Genomic DNA, 14,190 nt, shown 5'->3' with positions numbered 1-14,190 from the left:
AAGTGCGGCGCCCAGAACTGGACGCAGTACTCCAGCTGCGGCCTGACCAGTGCCGCATAGAGGGGGAGGATCACCTCCTTGGACCTGCTCGAGATGCATCTGTGGATGCACGACAAGGTGCAGTTGGCCTTCCTAGCCGCCTCCCCACATTGCCGACTCATGTTCATCTTGGAGTCAATAATGACTCCCAGATCCTTTTCCACCTCCGTGCTGACAAGAGGGGAGTTCCCCAGCCTGCATGTGTGGTGCCTATTGTTCCTCCCCAGGTGCATCCCAAGTGTCTGAGAAATTTTAAAGTCAACAGTTAAACCTCATAGGGAGTTTAAGCAACTCTAATTTAGGAGTATTCAAGGTTGTAATTCTGGACTTAGGGGCCTACATTCTGCCTACATCCCAATTTAAATCCCCATTTTGACCTGATCATCTATCTTACAATACAAAGAGTGTTTTTGCTAGCATCCTGCCTGGGATATACTCTGACCTGCTAAAACGCAGCAAAATGTGTTTGTTAACAAAATGTATTTTTTAAACAGTTATATAGATAACTGAATCCCCAATAAATCACTTAATAACAAGCTAAGCCGGCACTGCTAAGCTAACTTAACTGAAAACACCTTTTGCTTTTGCTTTATGGTAAATGAGGCCTGCCCATCAACCATAGTATCATTCTTCAGTTAGTAATCACCTAAATGATTATTCTGTTTGTAATGTCTTGTAATGATTTCGATAGTGTTTGGACTTCTCCATCTTAAAAAGAAAACTGAAAGAAATCATCAGGCAAAAAAATACATGTGTGACTATAGGAAGTGACTTGAGGGAATTTGGGAGTTGAATAGGCCAATATTTAAATAGATGGATAAAATATTATGTAAATTAACTGGTCAGAATCCAACCCAACAAACATACTGCTTTTAAACAGTGTCAATTTAAAGCTGTTCTGAAATCAGAACACAAGCTTTTCCTTTTTTTTTAAATGTACAGATAATAGTCATAGGTCAACTGTGAAGCTGCTGCCACTTCATGGGCTGCAGGACATTAAAATCATAAAATAACTGTTGCTCGGCTTTACTAAAAACACAGAACTCATCACCCACGTTGGCGGGTGATGAATGCTATAATTAAGGTTGAGGAGTGCTGCTGCTTTGGATGATTCATGTGGAGTTATTATGCAGAGCTGTTTTTAGACTGAAATAGAAAGAACTCAGTCACACTTTATGTTAAGGTTCCATTTACAAATGGTTATTAATAAATGACAAAGAGCTATTCTAATACATACTTAACCAAGTTTAAGAGTGGCCAACTAGTCAATAAGGATTAGGTTCACAAGGGCCACATCCAGATGGGTGCGGCCACGTAGTATGTTCCCTTGTTCTCCACACTGCAAGGGAGCAGCGTGGAGGGGTTTTTTGACCCCTGGATATGCCATGGAACCCATGGGGAAAAAATGTGGAACAGCGCATGCAGCAACAGTGTGTGCCACCCAAAACGGAAGTCTGGCCAACCAAAGCCCCGCTCCACTGCCAACCAGGCTCTACGCAGCAGGATCGCCACTGCTACAGCTCCAGGAGGCCTCCAGAACCTCAGATAAGGCTTGTGAGGCCAGCCCAGTGCTGGCTCTAGCCTCCCCTAACCCATCTGGGGTAACTTGCCACACACCAGAGTGCGCATGGCACAAGCGTTCCTCAGGGACAACTAGCGGTGGCACAAGGTGCACCGCATCTAGTTGTTCCTGGGGAAACAAATGTCCATGCATGTCTGAACATGGCCAAGGTGTGTAACTCCAAAATTTAGATCTGCAAAACCCCTATTCAGCTCTTGCTTATATTCTTTTGTTGCTTAGGTTTCCACCAGTAAACACCCCTATGTACCTACATTTCTAGCACTGTCTATGCATATAAGCATTTAAGTCTTGACGACAATGAATACCTTGCTAGCTTCTCTTACCTAGACACTAGGGTGTCTTCACCTATTTCACAGTCCCCAATCTACTCAGATATCTGCAATCTCTGATCTGCTCAGATATGCCCATGCTGCATCTAACCACACACAAAACACAACCAGAACTCACTCTTTTTGCCCCAAAAAACTACTTGTTAGAGCACTCACTTGGTATGTGGGAGGCCCAGATTTAAAAACCTGCTCTGCCTAAAGGGGCTTAAAACCTATATTTCTTCTCTCAAAAGAGTGCCGTAACCACTAAGATGAATTATTGCAAAAGGAAAGCCTCTCTCATTATCACTTCTTGAAACATTTATATGAATAAACATTTATAAAGTGTTACATTAAGATTTCCATGATAGTTTTCACACAGTGCATGCCATATAATGTCAACTTGCTTTGTAAGTGAAACGATGAACTTAGACTGAGCACAAGTGTTGTCTGATTTATTTAAGAAGGTTGGAACATGACCAACCTAGAATAGCTCATAGTCTTGTGGTTAAGGCTTCCTCCTAGAAGGTGGCAGATGTAGATTTGAAGGAGGGAAATAAACCTAGTTTTTGAGGAAGACTTTAATCATTAAACTGTTGTATAGAAGAGGGGCACCATTCCATCCTCCTTGCCCTGCAGCCATGTCTTGAAAGATACTGGAATCTACTACAGTATTTTTTATTCATGTGTGTTAAGCCTGGTCTGAGAATGCCCACTGGATCGAGCACAACAGGAAAAGAGGAACAGCTTATTTTTGGTTCTTGGTTTAAGCAGGGGCTAGATGTCAAGCTGCTCAGACCTGTAGAGACTAGGAAATCTCTGGGTCTGTGCAGTATGGGAACTTGGCATCTGGGAACTTGAATGTAAAGAAAGGCATGTACAGAATTTGGATGCCTTTAGGCTTAGGCAGCAGCTGTGTGGGGAAGTTTTCAGGACCACAATTTTGGACCTGGTTGCTAAAATTCTGCCGAAGTCCACTTAAGGCAAATAAAGGCCAAATCCAAATTGACCTTGTAAGTACTTAATCTGGGCTTGGGCAGCATTTAGACATCAAAGTCACAAAGAGTGATCCAAATTGCCCCTGCTCAGTGGACACCAAACACTTAGGTGCCTAGATTTATTAGGTGTGCCCATTTTGGCCTGAAAAGATCCTTAAGTGCCTAGACTTGCATGCTCAGAAGTGACCCAGATCAACCACCTAAGCATCTAATGCCTATCTAAGATCTTGTATAATCCAAATGTATGGTAGGAGATACATAAAGGACATGTCTACACATACCACTATGGTGACATTGTTACTGCACTGTGATTTAGCACTTCCTTTTAGAAGTACTAAATCATGGCACAGTAACAGCCTGTACTGCACCATATGTGCAGGGCATTGGTTATTTTTAGCAACTACTTTGCCATAGAGGTGCACTCTACCAGGGAAGTGTGTCATTATGGCAGCATAGCTGCTGGTCACATGTAGGCCCTCCATGATGCTATGTCGCCACAGTGCATTGCTACGGCAATATAGCATCATGTGTAGATGCACCCAAACTGCCTAAGATCCCGAATCCCTATGCATGGACAGCAACTGTTTGACACTAACACTCATGCATCTCATTCCAAAATATAGCTAGAGGCAACATAGCTGCATTTTGCCCAAGAGCCTAGTGTTAAGATCTCTTGCCCAGGAAGTCAAAGTCCTAGGACCTTCACCCTGAAGTAACTGAAACCCATATCTCCCACTCCCTAGGAAGATGCTTTAACAAAATATAGACTAGATAGGGTGGGCCCTTCCTACCAAGATCTACCCCTTTCTCTTTAAGCTGGCCCACTGAGCCATGAGCACAACAGGCAAGGAGACAAAAAGACATCAAACAAGAGGGTGTGTGATTATTATATATAGCCCAGTGGTCATGGCACTCCCCCAGGAAAGAAGCAACCCCTGTATCCCTGTCTATGCTGCCAGGATTATCTCTGGCCTTTAACCTATTACTAACATGAAAACAGGACTTCCCTCCCAGAGAAGCACTCTCTCCAAACCAAGCTCCTGAGTCACATTTCCTCTTGCTGGCTTCCTGGATTGTTTACCTCTAGCCCTAAACCACTAATCCATGAAAGGCATTGTGATATAAAGCAGCAACAACTAAGTCAGGCAGTCTAATATATTACACAGGGGAATATAAAGCTTCTTCCTGGCTTCCTTTGTACACCATAAATATTGTACTGCTGTTGCTATTTAATGATCAGGCTCTTATACCAAGATCTACTGCTCCAGGAAAACCTCTGGTAAGGATATCTGCCATAGTATAGTAGTATGTGTTTGGTTACATATTGCAGAAGTAGATTATAAGTAGTTTTCAACTAATTACATACAACTTGTTAAGTGATCTAGCTTAGGTATATAGGATAATACTCTCACCTAATTTAAATTAGCAAAACTCCACTGCAAATAATGTCCATTTATACTATTTGAGGTCTGAACTTTACAAATTTGTAAGAACTAAGCATTACACTTTAATGGATACATTTGGCCTTCATTCATGAATTAACCAATCATAATTGACTGGAGGAAGGAAAATGTAATAGGTTCACTAATTCCTATAAATATGATCTGTAAATCTTTTATATAAATGTGACCTTTTCATCTTTTAATGAAATTAAAGAGAAAATTTCAAGATACAAAGGCAGACCAGAGATATAAAGTAACATACATTTTCTTCTCTGAACACAAGTTTTAAATGTTTGGCTTTCAGTTGGAAAACACACTGGGCCAATTTTTAAAGGGGCCTTGATTTCTACAAGGATAGTTTTGTGTTCACAAATAACCATGGGTCAACAAACAATGCTACATTAAATGCTAGTATCTGAACCCAAAACTGTGGCCCAAGACACAGCAATGAAAGTGCAGTTTAAAAAATCAGGCTTGTTTTGATACAGCTTTTGCCATTTACTGTATCTCGCTCCCTTTTATACTTTCCTTCCTTCAGAAACTGTGCAAACAAATCACTGTCACCAACTTTTAGTTTTGTTAAATAAGATTTAAACCATTAAGTCTATTATTCCCTTTGTGCCTGTTCATTAGACAGTGTAGGAAGTTATGGCATGGTAGTAAAATCACAGTCAGAAATAGATTTGTGTCTGCAGGTTTTATCAACATATATAAAATTGACAGTCAAAATGTGTGCACCCTTTTTATTATGAAAATTCACTAATCTTCTCTCTTTCCCTCCCCCTTCCCCCTCCACATCCAGCAACAACAACAAGGAAGAAGTTTGGCTAGTCAAACAACCTCTGATATTCTAAAGTACAAAATGAGTTCGTGAATGATGCTAATTTATCCAATAATCACTGCTAAGGCAGTTTTACTTGCCAAGGAACTGTGACAGAAAATGCAATTGTTCAGGGAACTGTGCAAGTAGTAAAATGCTTTTTTACTGTACTTAAAGTAAATTAACAAGAACACACATAAAATAGTTATACTGATGCCTTTAAAAAGTGATAAGTACCATAACTGAGCACACAATGCTAATATGATCCAAAAATGTCAATCATATCCTAACTACTTTGTTGAGCAATTTTGTCCTTCAGTCCATTTATTTTGTACACAATATCTGCAACTCTTTAATATCTCTGATTTTGCTTTTCCCATATAATGCAGTAGGAGCTATTTCTAAAAATAAATTGTAGAGCCACATATCCTAATGGACAGAGGGCCCATTTTTAAAAGGTGTTTTAACATCGCTTACATAAGCAAGGCATTTTTACTCATGCTGTGGGATGTAGTACCCAGAGCTTTGATTACCAAGCCGCACTAATTAGAAGTGCCTGCACATCATGTGTATCAAAGTCGCTGTGTATCCCTGCACTGAAAAAATGGCAATGGGGTGGCTTTAAACTAAAGTTCATCAAATATGTTTTATTTCAAAGTGCACCAACACCATTTTCCAGTGCAGAGGCATGCAGTGATGCTGATACACATGATGCAGAAGGCTGCTGGACTGCATCAAATCTCCAACATGCTGGATTTCCAGCATGTTAAAGCAGGCTTTGTGCATACATATGTGAGCCAGAATCCCTAGGAAGCCTGTCACCTAGAGGGATTTTCATTCTCAAGGTAAGAAACTAAACTCCCCATTAAATGCCAGGAGAGAGTTAAACTCTTAAGGAAAGGATTTTCAGAAACTATTGAGGTGAGAGTGGAGCCACAAAGCCAATAAGTCAAAACAGAGCAACTATGAAGCAAGGAGATATAATAAGGAGCCCTCAACACACCAGTGTCCAGATTAATTATTTTTTCCATTGAAGATCAGCTCCAGTTAAAGATTCATCTCCCACAGCTCCACAAGTTCTGACACTAACTAAGTGGAATAGGCCATGGGGGAAGTTAGGAGTATAGTACAGGGGTTGTCAACCAGGGGTACATGTACTGCTGAGGGTACTTTGAAAGGTCCCAGGGAGTACACAGAGGCAGGTGGGGATGGAGCGCTGCCACCCCGTGCCGCTGTTCACACAGGAGCAGGGCCGCACAGACACCACTCCGCTGCTCACACCCCTGCTGTCCTTGCTCCATGTCCAGCCGCTCGCCACCCCCGCCCCTAAGGGTACACATATTAAAAAAAGGGGCCACCAGTGGTACACTAATAAAAAGGTTGAAAACCCCTGGTATAGTAGATAAATGCCATAGAATGGCATAGGTATAAGATAGAGGACCTGAAGATAAGCGGTGATATATCTCCCCTGCAGCCCTTCACCCAGTCACACCTCACATTTGAACACTGACTCTTCACACATTAGACAATGTCATCCCTTTGGAAAACTCATTATTTCACTGGCTCTGTGGTCTCTACTGAAGAGACATCACCACAATTTCCAGGGTATCTTGCATGTACAATACTATTCTCACTCCTTTCAAACAATGATCATCAATCTTTTTCAGATCTGGACCCATTTGTAAACATCGATGGCCAGGCCTGACCCAGTGCCCCTCACTCCCAACCTGCTGCCCCCCACCCCTAGGCCCCAGCCCTCCAGTGTGTAGGAAAGGGAGTAGGTGTGTGGGGTATGGGGGTTGTGTGGGGCATAGAGGGCCCCAAGCAGCCCATTGCAGGCTGGAAGTCTGATAGCCTGCAAGGGCAAAGCCACAGTTTCCCACATTTTTCTCCTTTAAAGGAAAATCCATTTTAAATCCACAATTAAATTTTGTTCGCAACCCTTTTATATATTCTTGTGAACCACTTCTGGGTCACAACCCATGGGTTGAGAAACACTGCTTTAAAGGGCCTAGGGTGAAAAGTTCCACAACCAGCCTTCATTCTGCCAATTGGGAATCCTGCCACATCATCCTTGGATCTGCATGGTGCTGCTGATCGATCATGACAAAGATTATGATGTGAACAACAGGTGAAGGAGACTAGGGGCATGTATAAATTTTCCTTTCTGTATCAGGGCACATGGAGTTAATGACTGAAGTGCACTGAAGGTGTAACAAACCATTACAGCTTCAAACAAGAAACTTCAGAACCAACCTGGGTTTCAAAAAGCAATAGTTGATGCAGTCAGGCTAATAACTATTTCTCCCAGGAGTCTCATATTCTTCCCAAGAGGCATTGTTACTAGCCTGATAGCTGAAATATGTTTTTGATTCTAAAAGCATTCCTCTCATTAAGGATGATGATCTACTCTGGCCAACCAAATTCACGATTCCTCAGTCTCCCCCTTCCCAGATCCTACATGCCCCTGATTTTACCCAGATCCTGCTCCATTTATATCCCAAGTCCTATATCCTATTCTGTCTTGTGGCTCCAACCCCTCCTCAGCACAGAAGTATGAAGCATAATAGAATCCTAATACATTCCTCCTTCACCTGCCTAGGTCAGTTGGAACAGGACATGGTTTATGGCAGGCCTGATAATGACCCCACAGGATCAGATATAGGGTGCTAGAAGAGATGAACTAATTGAAGCCTGTGGTCCCACACCAGAATACCTCAGTGCTTATCACACTCAGGGGGCATGTCTACATGTGCAATTAATTCAAAGCAATAAACTGTAGTGCTTATCAAGCTGGAGTTTATTGCTCCTGGATGCACTGTTTGAATGTGCACCCAGGACAGCAGCGTATTGAGCCAGGTTGGAGCAACCCCAGCTGGCAGGGGGTCCCAGAGCCAGCCTGCCAGCTCATGGCTACTCCCGCCTAGCTCAGTGTGCTTTGGAAGGGCTGGCCAAGGCACAAAGGTGCACCAGTGCCGGTCTAGCCAGCAGGCAGTCCCTGCACTGAAGCAACCTCACACCCCAGCCAACTGTGCCAGCATCTACACATGCATAGTTGCAGAGTAAAACATTTTGCAGCAGGCTAGTATTTGTATTTACAAATACTACCCTGCTGCAGAGTTTTTTAGTTTACTGCAGCCTAATAGGGCCACACATGTAGATGTGAGATGTTTACTGCAGAGCTAATTAGGCAGCTCCACAGTAAATGTCTCTTGTAGATGCACCCAGGATGTTAGAAACCTGCATACAAATACTTTCCCTGCCTGAAATTTTCAAACCTACACTTTGCATCCTCCTAAGAAACTATCCTAACCACTCAGCTATGGACAACTCTGGGGAAGGAAAAAAAGGGACATTATCAATCCTTCTGTTGACATTGTCCATTATGCAAAGATTCATTGGGCTAGGGTTAGAGAGAGAAAGCATCCATATACATGAGTCTCCAACCTGTTGGTGAAGTTGCTTACTTGGGAAAGGGGATCCTGTATCTGCTGCAACAACCACCTATCATATGACTGGTTCTAATGCATGAACAGCTCCTGGGGCAGGACCTGGAAGCCTGGTCTCTCACCTTGCAAATGAGTGTTCTAACACTAAGATAGAAAACCATGCTCATTCTTGTGAGATCTCTCTCTGTCTCACTCAATCTTCACCAATAAAGGTAAATGAATTCTCTTCAATAAAAGTTTTTTAAAAATGGAGCACAATGGCAAAGCATGCATTCAATTCTTTTCCTGCATGTGCTGCTGGTGTTAGATTTAGGACAAGAGCTTCCAGGGAAAGAGAACCAGACTGGCTTGGCAAGTGCTAACTCAAGCTACATATTCGCACCAATGGCACTCCTGTTAGGGCTATGGAAAACAGGAAAAAACAAAGTTGTCTAATTGCTGAGTCTTTCAGGCTGTAAAATAAAGCTAATGTCTCATGCTAACTCTTGTACAATGATTTTGGAACTTCTATGGACAGCAAAGGATAAAGAATGTTTAGTCTTCTTCCCTATTTCTCTGGGCATGGGTTCCTTGTTGTATTAGTCAATACTGTAGAGCTCTCTTATATACAGTCTACCAACTTAAACACATAAGGTATTCAACAAATGTTCATTATATATGGCTATGTTCAGACAGCTTGCTTTAAGCTGCCTAAATGTAGACCAGGAGTGGTGCATACAGCCTGCATGCTGCTTGGAGTCATAGAGGCAGCCCAGTGTAAGTAACTTGGGGTGAGGGAAGGGGCCGGCAGGATTGAGGGGTCTTGCAGGTCTGCAGGGAGGGTGGGGGGTTGCTTGGCTAAATATAGGCCAGTCAAGGTAGTGGGAGAGCAGGGCTCAGGCAAGCAGCTGGGCTTTCCAAGCCCCAGGACTATGCTACAAACCTGTGCAGGCATTAAGGAGTTTGGGTGAACCCTTTCCTAGATCAGGTTAACCCTTTCTTGATCTAAGTTAGTGCATCTCCTGAGGTCGATCTAAATGTGACGCCTGGACATGCACACCCACACCCACTTTTCTCCAATGTGGCCTGCAAAAGAGCTATAGTATTTTCACCTTTACTAGCTTCTGAAAATGTAGGTGTCCTTTTTCTTGTACCTTTCAACTAAAAGTCAAAACATATTATGCAATTGACTGTATCTTTGTGAAGTGTACTAAGATCTGTCCAAATGCAGGTTTCTGTATAAATGGAAAGTTGTGACTCGTGTGAAGCCCATAATAGATCTGAAAAGTTAATTAAATGACTCCACTTATATGTTTGCTTTAAGCAGTATTCTTCGAGTATCTAATGCATCTTGATGATCCTGAGATCCAGGTTGATATCTGTCCCACCCTAATTGTGCCTTTTCTCTCCCTTCATCTTGGCTGCAGTGTTCCAATCAACAACACAATAGCTAGAAGGTTAAATGGCAAAGCCATTGCTATTGTTTTTAATGTCCTCAGAGGCTGTGTTGCAAGAGATAAACCATTCACCTGAAATTTCAAGTAATCAAGAGTCACCTTCACTTTGCTCAGATGCTATTCTCTTTTTGTCCTTGGCAATCTTTCATGTGGAGACAGGAAAAAAAAAAGAGATAAGCATAGTCCCAAAATGAATTGAAAGCTAAAGAGCTAAAGGGGATAAAGAGATAGCAATAACTTTCATATTCTACATATTTTAGGAACCACGAGACCTTTTCCACTTCATGCAAGTAATTTACCCTGTAACTATTTAGTCCCCTTAGCAAACATTCTGAACCTGTCCAAAGTTCTCTCTCTGTTAGATTCTAGTGAAATAGTGACAGGGTGATAAAAAGAAGTCATGTAACATTTAATTTAAAGGTTTCTATGTCAAACAGATATGACACTGCCTTCAAAAACATGAAAAGATTATCTTGATAAAATGGATATGTGTACTATTTATCAAAACATTCAAGCCATGTAGACATGTGTGAGAGAACAATAGCATCTAAATATCCCTAAGGACTGGAACTATCTCCTCCCATGACAAAGCTCAGTTGCTTTTTCTAACAGATCTTTCCAATTCATTATAATGTTGAGCAATGAAACATCTATGAAGTGGCTATATGAAGTGGAAAATTGTCACCATATAGAAGATGGACAGGTGGGTCAGATAAGAATTAAAGTAAACCTTTACTTAAAACTTAAAGCAAAATCAAGTTATGGCACAAAATATCTTGACTACCTTTCCTGTCTGCTTTCAGTTGAAATTAAGGATACCACAAGAAAAGCAGTCAGAAGTAGCTTTGGATAAATATTTCAACTTTGGGAATTGTTGGTTAGCTTTACCGCATAAAATAGCTTATTCCTTTTATTGAACTCTGTATTGTAATGTTCTTAGAAATAATTATAAACATAACTTATTTTATTTACATAAGTGGTCCCATTGAAATAAATGGATTCATTCACATAAGTGATGTTGCACAGTTCCCTACATATTTCCAAGATCAGTGCTATAGGTGTAAAAGCTGAGTCCTAAGAGAGGTGCCTGGGATCAGCATGATATTTCTTGTACAAACATTTCAAGAAAGATATATGTTTAGGTGGCAATGAGTGTCTGTTGCCTCAATGAATGCGTCTGTTTTCCCATACAAAAAACTAGAACTCTCGGTTCCAAAATGATACCTTTTATTATTCTGTTTTCCCATAATATTATATTATTCTGTTTTCCCATAATCTTTCTTCTGATCCTTATTGAAATATCACATGTTTTGGTACTGCAAAAATATAAGGCGGATAGTGACTGTAACTTCTAATGAATTTTATTTGTACATTCAAAACTTGCTTTTGTGCATTCTCCCAAACATTAGTGTGCATACAAATCAGGTCACTGTGTATTTAAGTACCCAGTTTCTGTGCTTATCCAACCATGGGGCTTGCATGAGAACATAGGAAAGGACATTGAAAATTCGGCCTCTGGAGACTGAAAAACTATTGTACCCTGACTTAAAATATAAGTACATTATCTTTGTATTCATTTTCACCTGACATTTAAAACCATAATTCTGGGCTGTGCTATGTCTGGGCCCTCGTGCCCCTCAGACTTGCTTTTTTCTTTCTTCCTTTGTGTTAAAATCTAATTGACTCTCCTCAGTAATATTGTTTGAATTTGTCATTATGGTGATGACATTTACTAAAGTCCCTTTTACGTTTAATGTCCTTAAATGGTCAATGAAAAGAAGAGCCACACCATTGCTGACAGTTTCAATGTGTAAGAGTCTGTGACAATGTTATCCATTTAACATGAGTTCACATCCTTGATTGTTTTTTCTTTGTGCTGTTTGGTACAAAGAACTCAGAGGCTTGGTGTGAGATTGAAATTGAGATGACCTCCTACAATTTGTTGATCTCATTAATCATTAAAATAAGTGATTGAATGCATTTGATTGCAATTATTCATGCTCTCTCTCCTGTTAATCATGGCAAAAAGGCTTTAATTTTTAAAGGTATATAGACTCCTTCCAATTAAAATCAATGGGGATTAAATATCCACATTCCTTTAAACATCTGATATTAAGTAAATTAGTTTAGAAACCTAAACAAAGTCATATTCTATTCAAAAGGAACATGACAGGCATAATTTTATGGCCAGATCCTATAAACTCCATGTAGTTAAAAAACCAATTAAAGGTACTTTTAGGTATTTAATCATAACTGTATGTGTTTGTCTGAGAAAGAGAGAGCAAGAGAGAGGGCAACAACTTACACAAAAGATATGTATTAAAATTGCTTCCTTTCAGAAACATTTTGACTGCTAGATAAATTATGTTCCATATACACTTGTGTAGAGCAACAGTGACATCTAGTGGTCATTTTGCTTGCTGCGGGACATTAGCGCTTTCTTTAATGTTGGCTGGACTGCATGGTGGTCAAGTGCAGGACAGTACCTATGCAACATCTACAGGAAAAGCACTGAATTTTTGTTGTTATTTATTTCCCTTTTCCAATCATCATTTTTCAGCAGTGGATAACCCCCTAATTTTTAGTAAAGGTTACCAGAAAATTCTGGAATTACAGAACACAGAAAGGCACGTGGAATTACGGATACTACTTCACATAACAGAGATAACCTTCAGCTTTGCCATAAACCATAACTAAAAAGTATCAATTCCAGACTACAGCAGACCTTAATAGCCAAGACTGGTGCAGGATAGAAGTACTAGCCAGCAGCTTTCCCTTATTACACTTTATTACTCCCTTATTAACTTTACTGTCTGAGTAGAGAGAGGGAGAAAATGACCTAGGCCAAAGCTATCAGGATAGGAGAAAGAGTAGCAGCCCTCAGGTTGACAAGATTTGAAGCACCATGTAAAGGTACTGCCCAGATCCTTTCACTAGCTATTCTGCAATAGTTACTTGCCTTCAGTCTAAAAGGGCCAGCTCAGTCCCCAGTTACTGGGTTAATATTTGAGTGGAGGTCAGATTTGCAAGGACACCCTGTCAATCTGAGCCCCCAGGGAGTTCTAGTGACCTGCTGTGGGCCAGGTTAGTGCCCTCCCCATCTCCCTCCCTCTCCCCCCAGCCTGCAAGAGCTCATAAAAATTGCTGCCGTGACTCTTCCCTGGGACCTGGGGCAGAACTACAAACCATTCCCAACATGTCCCTGCCCACAGAACCAGTGCCACTGCAGGGATGTGCAGGCAGCAGATTGTGGCTGTCCCCTGGGCTCTAGTCCCACACTGTCACCATCCTGCAATCCTGCCCCAGCCCTGCTTGCCTGTCCTGCTCCCCACCCATTTGCAGCCTCATCCCATCAGGCCAGCTGAGCACACTGAGTGTGCCCTGTCTGTCTGGGTCCTGGGCCAATCTCTGTGGAGACCCTGTCTGCTCCATCGAGCAACCCAGGTGGTAGGTGTGGAGCAGACAGGCTGAGGTGCCCAGGCAGCAGGTCTGGGTCCAGCAACAACAATACTAGCAGCAGCAGCCTGGAGGAGCCACCACCATCCTGGCTTCCAGAAAGTGGAGTCTGGCTGCTATGCCACCCCAGCTCTGTTGCATGCCCAGGAGCAGTGGGACCAACCACATGCCCCATGGCCCAGGCTTCCCCCTGTGCCTGGCCTGGGGTCAAGAGACCTGCCACGGGCCAAATAATATCCCTTGGAAGACTATATGTGGGCTGTATTTTGCCCACCCCTGCATTAAGGGTTAATATCATTTCTTGCCTGCATGGTTCTGACTTGCCACTAGAGGTGTGTGCCTAGGAGCCAAGATACCTGGGCTCTATCCCTGCTCTGAAGGAAAGAAGGAGGCTGGTAGCAGTGCCTTCTGGGTTGCTGAAGGACTTCAAATTGGTCATTTTATCTCTGTGGAGAAGACTGAAGTTGCTCTAACACAAACTAAGCAGCACAGCCCAGAGTTAACCCTTACATGAAGTGGCATAATGTTGAGATGCTCAGAAGGCACTGTGCCCGAGTTAACAAGTTTTAACACGCAGATGTTCGTGTTTTAAGTAGCCTTAGTATGATCTAAGTGTAACATGTAACTTCACCCTCAGCTGCCCCCCTCCTCCCCCCCGCC

At 42.0% G+C, this 14,190-nt stretch overlaps 1 long non-coding RNA gene across 1 annotated transcript in view; it reads right to left on the bottom strand.

The window, feature by feature from the left end:
• Nucleotides 1-8,752, bottom strand: part of LOC109302642 — a 13,464-nt gene extending 4,712 nt beyond the window's left edge. The window contains exon 1 of the long non-coding RNA XR_002098877.1: nucleotides 8,741-8,752. This is a non-coding gene — a long non-coding RNA (uncharacterized LOC109302642). The remainder of the gene's footprint in view (nucleotides 1-8,740) is intronic.
• Between the last annotated feature and the right edge of the window lie 5,438 nt (nucleotides 8,753-14,190).

The sequence above is a fragment of the Gavialis gangeticus genome, unplaced genomic scaffold (genome assembly GCF_001723915.1).
Source record: "Gavialis gangeticus isolate Ggan-Ray unplaced genomic scaffold, GavGan_comp1, whole genome shotgun sequence".
Lineage (NCBI taxonomy): Eukaryota > Metazoa > Chordata > Crocodylia > Gavialidae > Gavialis > Gavialis gangeticus.
Note: the sequence above shows the minus strand (reverse complement) of the source record. Positions and strands in the feature narration are given on the sequence as shown.